Consider the following 6,569-nt stretch of genomic DNA (forward strand, 5'->3'; position numbering starts at 1 on the left):
CTGCAAACCACAGAAATTTATGCCATTCAGTCCAAACTTCATGTATCCTCAACTCAACTTCTCTTTAGCCAGATACCAAAAATGCCTACTGCCACTCATCACTGTTCAATAGAAAAAGAATGATAGCAAGAAAGTTGGAGAGGAAAGACATAGTAGTCTTAACCAATTACTGTTAAAATATCTTTATTTTCCAAGCTTTATAAAAGCGTATGATCATCAGAGTACATTGTTAGGGCTGCTCAGCGTGCCTTGGATGGGGCACATACAAGCGAAGCCTAACCTCCATTAGCTTCTCCTAGCTAGAGTTTGTAAGTGACCTTCCATCTCAAAAGATCCATCTCAAAACCAATTATATTTTGGACATAGTTCCATAGTGTAGTGGTTAGTACGTCTGCTTTACATGCAGAAGTTCCTGGGTTCCCACTCCAGTGGAGCCACAGTCCACCCTGAATAAGCCTGAAGTCTGATCTCGGAAGTTATGCAGGGTCGGGCCTGGTTAGCACTTGGATGGGAGACTACCTAGGAAGACCAGGTGCTGTAAGCATAAATAACAATTAAAAAAAAAAAACAACCCAACTATACTTTGAAGTACTTTATAATTTACAGAACTTTCATGCTCATGATTATATTGGATCCTCAGAGCTGCCTTTAGATTGATTGCTAAAGAGATATCAAAATTTGGGGAGGTAAAATTATTTGCTCCAGGCAAGCAAAACCTCCCGGATTCAAACCTGAGGACTTCTGCATTAAGAATTCATGCTCGTTCTACTACATCACAGAGAAAAAGATTCAAATGCATCAAAAGACATTTTTGCATGACATATATTAACTGCTCAATAAATATTCGTGGAACAAATGAAAGAAAAGAAAGGAAAGCAGGAGCCAGGAATAATTCAAGTGACCAAGGAAAGACAATCCTTCACTGGGAAGGCAAATGAGCCTGAACTTCATCTTTCCAGCTGGGACAGATACTTTCCCTACATCTCTTCCAGATGTCGACCTGTTCTCTGTGCCCCGTCACCCAGTCCTGTGTTATGGAGAACAGAGCATAGATGATTTCTCTGCAAAAGGCATTTGGGTCCAACCGCTCTCGTAAAACAGTTTCTATTTTTCTGGGTTACAGATTGCGAGTGGGTTGGGTTTTCCTCTATAGATGGGTGTGGGGCAGTGGGGAGCAAATGGGTAAGTCTTAATTAGGGTTAATTATAGCTTTGGTAAATAAAGAAAATATGCCTAGATAATTTCTGATGAAGATGTCGTTCACCAGTTCTATTCCTATTGCTTAACTTAGGTCACTAAGCAAGAGGAGGCAGGAAAGGAAATCTGCACTTTTAATTTAAAGATCAGCTGGCCTGATCTTTATTCCAAATGTTATGAGGTGGGTGATCTGCTCTTGAGCTTCTCTTCTGCTTTGTCAGGCCTCAGACAGGAGGAGGCTTTTAATGCTGAATTCCAACACCTTAAAAGCAGACAAAAAATGGAAACTTAAGAAAATTGATTTAACATGGCCCAGCTTATTAAGGAATCTCCTGGACCTCTGAATTTCTGACAGCCTAATTTCTGCTCTTTAGCATGAGGATAGAGAAGGGCTTATTTAAAACTGGGGCTAATTTGCAGAGTCGAATGGTCAGAATAGGGAGGTCTCAGCCATGGAAATGAAGTCTGCTCAGAATCATTTCCACCTAGATTTAAACCTTCAAAGGCTTCCTTCCTCCCTTTAGAATACAAGACAAACTGCTTACTGTAGTCCACCAGGACCTGTACGTCCTGCCCTCTTATCTCTCCTTTACTTCCCATTCTCCAGCCACATTCGTGGACCTTTGGTCCCTACACATGCTGCCCCCTTTCTATCGTATAGCCTTTGCATATGTCAGTCCCCTGGCTTTTCATATACTTGGCTTATTATTTTTCAGGTCTTCGTTTAGATTCATTTTCTCAGTGTAGCTTTTTCTAACAACCTTATCTAAAGAAGCAGTGTAGCTCCTTCCTCCTACCACACTTCCCTGCTATCATCTCACTGTTTCCTCCCTAGTGCCTTACAATCTATAGTGTTCTTGTTTATTTAGTTGTTTCTTTACTTATTATCTGCTTCCTCTACTAGACTATAAGCTCAATGAGGGCAGAAGACTTATTTTTTTTTATTCACCAGCACATTCCCAACTCCTAACACAGTCTAGTTCATAGTAGGTGTTCAATACATATTTGTTGACTAAAGATTGAAAAAATTGTTTCCCTTCAGAGTACTAGCTGATCTGTTTGTGGAAGGTTCATCTTAGTTCTCACTCTCAACACCTTTCTTTGCCTTCCTAACCTAGGCTAAGCCTTTAGTCCCTTAGGATCTGAAGACCAAATGAAAGTTTGACTGAGATCTCTCAGGCCTCTCCCCTGGTACACTGAGCACACTAAGAGAGCAGATGTTTTTGCAGTGAGTGAAACAACCTGTTTCCCAAGGGTGTGCCCTCTTTCAGATTGGACAGGACGTGCTCTCAGAGCTTGCCACGGCATGCTTCTCCGATAATAGAGGTATTGTTCAAGTTCAATAGGTAGAGCCATGGGAGCATGGCAGCCAGCAGCATCCATGGGAGACAGCTAGTAAGTTCAGGAGAGATGCACTTGGAAAAACAAGTCTTTTGCATTAGAAGCCAGATTAGGGCTAGAAATTACACTTGGAATGAAATCTCAACAGTTAAGAGCCAAGAAAGTCAGGAAAAAAATAGGAAAACTCCCATTTACATATGTATTTTCCACTGGAGCCCATTCCATTTGCATTTTCTTCTCCAGGGCCTTGCCATGAGGACCTTGCCTGCTTTGATCATCAAGAGCATTTTGTTCAGGGAGAAAAAGAAGAGGAGTGTGGAATGAAGACAGCAAGGCCACAGACAGGGGAAGGACTGCTGTGCAAACACTTCCTGCCTATAGAGGGTGATGATCTCCAGAGTTTCCCTGGGGTCTCCTCTGGACCCCTCATCCCAGGGAGAGCGGAGTATGTTATAACAGGGACAGCCAAGCCCTGATGGCCAAAAGTTCCGGGTTCACAGTTCCCTACTGTGCTACTCATTTTGCCAAGTCTTTCACATGTTAAGCAGCTATTATTCTACATTCATGTGACACGTCGAACAGCCAAGAGGCTCAAGGTATATTTGATTTACTTATGCATTACCTTTTCCACAAAAGATTTGAGGAGATTTGCAAAACCTCATACAATAGAAAAGAATAAAACACATAGTGGAGAGTATCAGGGTAGAGAAAGACGGGAGGGATACCTTTAAGATATAGGAACAGACATGGCCTCTGCCCACAGGCTATTTCGGTCTGAGTATTGTAGATGAAGGAATATTGGAGAAATCCAGAGGAGACTGCGCTATGGACATGTGGAGTCATCAGAGGAAAAAGAAGGCAAAATTGTTCATGTTGTACATACCTTCACCCAAAGCCACATTGCAAGACTCGAAATTAAAAACAAACAAACAAACAAACAAACAAACTAATTAATTAATTAAAGGGAGCAGGAATCTATTTTGAGCAGAATAAAAGCTTGTTGAGGAAGCAAAGTTAGTCCTTTTAAGAAGATTTAGATCATGAACCCTAGCTTTAAATCCTAGCTTCACTACCTGCTAATGCAGGGCAAAATACTTACCTTCTTTAAGCCTCTGTTTTCCCATCTATGAAATGAGAGTAATGATAGGGATTGCTGTGATGATTAAGTGAGACAATGCGTGTCAGTCACTGAATCCAGGGCCTGGAATAGTAAGCTATCAGTACATGGTAGCTACTCTTGCTGGAATTATATTTTGGAGGTGCCCATGTCATGTATTTCTGTTTATTCCTCCGTCTCTAGTACTTAAGTAGAGTGCCTGGCTCATAGTAGGTTTTGAATGGCTATTTGTAGCCTTGAATTGATACAATTGTCTTTCTTGTTTGACATGCCCTGTGCCACACTCCCTCTGACGGTGGTAGGTGACAAGGGTGAAAAGCATGAGGTCAGGCTGGTTTAAGGTGTTGCCTGCTAGGTAACACCCAGAGACTGAATGCAATTTGGCTTTGATGATATTCAAGCTGTGGAATGTACATGACCATGACTGCCCAGGTCAAGAGCCTCTGCCGTGCTTTCCCTCACGACCTCCTTCTTCCAAGGAATGTATTTCACCTGCTCCAGCAAAAGATGTAAAATGATAAGTTAGATTAAAAACAATAGGATAAGAGATAGATATATCAACCTACAAATTTCATTTCAATTAAACTACTATTTATTGAATGTTTAACATGCGTATGTTGAAGGTTCTTTGCTGAGCACTGCTGGCTATTCGAAGTTCAGCGAGAAAACACCTCTTCTCTCAAAGCATGTGTTTTCTAATAAATGGATGGCATATGGATATGGCAGTATAAGAAAAGCGCCATAAAAAATTGAAGGAATAATACGGGAAATTAAAGAAGGGCTAAACCACACTCAGTTGCAACTATCTGAATGTGTTCTTCAAAGGAGGTGGCTTGTCGGATGGTCTTTGAATTTGGTTCCATGGAGGGCAGGGGGAGCAGAGGAAAATGGAAGGTTTTAGAGATAGGAGGCATGATGGAAGTGAGAGACATGGAGCAAAAAAGTGAGCCATCTATTTTAGATAGATCATGTAATACATTTAGAAGAATATGTCTCGAAAGGGGGTTTTGAGGGTCTTGAAGGTTTAGGTGAGGATTTATAGGGCAAGGGGAACAATGGAAATTTTGAGCAGGGAGGTGTTGTGATCAGACTGGTATTGGAGAAGATTAAAATGGTAGTGGTATATGAAATAGAGGTGGAGAAAGACAGGAAGTGGGATGTGAATTACGGGAGAGTCGAAGTGGATCAAGGCAGAAATTATAAATGAGAGTGTTGGGAGCAGGAATAGATAAGAAGAACTCATTGGAGAGGCTTTGCTGAAGTGGCTACTTAAAGAGTCAGTTCCCTTGTTTTTCTTTGAGAGAAAATGAAGTCCGGCTACTTCATCTTTCTCAAATCAGCTCTCACAACATTCCAGTAAACAGAACCCAGGCTCAGAAGCAAAGCATGAGCCCTGGGTCTGTTGGTTGGCAGGAGGGTTTGGAGAACTAGAAACACCTCTCACTTTCCCTGTTCTCCATGTGCTTTACCCCAATTCACAGCTTCAGAGAAAAGAACTAGATGCACAATATCTGAGAAAGAAGCTTCCTTGCTGTGCCCCAGGCCCTCAGTTCTGCGGGAATTGCCTTACTCTGCTTAGCAACCTCATCTGTCATAACAAGGACATGGCACAACAGTCATGCATCTCCCAGAAGGGACAAAACAAGGATTATTAGCTTATGGGTTCCTATCCTACTGTCCTTTCTCCTCTCAACTCTCCCCAACAGCTAAAGAGAATTTTCTCTTTATTGCTCATCTTCTCCCTTACTCTCCTCTCTGAGGAGCATTCTATCTACTGGGTCTAGTTTTTCCCATGATACAGAAATAGGGAGAGAGAAACCAGACTGGACAGTTAGGAAGTAAAAGGGTAAAATTCTTGATGGCTGAGTCAATGCCAGGATTATCCTTTAGGTCATGGACTAAATAGACAAAATGCTAAAGAATGAAACCAGAAGACCAAGTCAACCTATATAATGAAGTCCTAAGAGAGAAGGAGGGGGAAAAAAAAAAGAAAAATAGTCTGGGCTGGGTTTCAAGGAACGTTTGAAGGGGAGACTTGGCAAATCAAAAGCTGTGAGAAGCAAAATATGTTGCCGTAGGGTTTGGATTGAATCTCTTTTAATGCTAATAAAATATTGGAAATTCTGTTTTGGTTGCTCATTGTTTTAATGTTTTATGTTTTTAATGTTTTGTTTCAATGTCATATCACACTGACACTGGATAACACTGTCTCCACACATGCTTATATTCGGGTTGTATAATAGAATAATGGTTAACAGCAGGAATTCTGGAACCAAACTCTTGGATTTCAACTCTCATTTCTACTACTTAATAGCTGTGTGTCTTTTGGCAAGATACTTACTTCTCTGTAACTTAGTTGCTTTGTCTGTAAAATGATTTAACAAGAGTATCCACTTCAGAGAGCTGTTGTGAGGATTAAATGAGTTAATATTTTTAAAGCTCATGTAAAGCTCATGTAAAGCCTGGCATATAGTTAGCACTATATAAACATTAGCTATTATTAGTATAGGAAAATTTAAGGTCATGAGATTTTTTTTGCCTTGGTTCAACCAAGATGGTGAAGATGACTGTCAGAAAAGAACTGTTAGCAAAACAGATCCTAAGTTTTGAGAAAGAATGGAGGTTTCTGGCATTTGTGATATGCAGATTTCTAGAATGAACCCCAATAATTCCCACCTCGTGTATTCACACCCTTGTGTAATACACTCCCCTTGAGTGTGGGCTGGAACTGGTGACTTGCCTGTCACTCACAAAATATGACAATGATGACAGGATATCACTTTCATGATTAGGTTACAAAAGGTTGTGACATTGGTCCTGCTAGCAGACTCTCTCTTGTTGGCTTTGATGATGCTAGCTGCTTTGCTGGACAGGCCCATATGTTAAGAAACTGAGGGAAGCCGTGGCTAACAGC

Source organism: Pteropus vampyrus, unplaced genomic scaffold, assembly GCF_000151845.1.
Source record: "Pteropus vampyrus isolate Shadow unplaced genomic scaffold, Pvam_2.0 Scaffold77, whole genome shotgun sequence".
Taxonomy (NCBI): domain Eukaryota; kingdom Metazoa; phylum Chordata; class Mammalia; order Chiroptera; family Pteropodidae; genus Pteropus; species Pteropus vampyrus.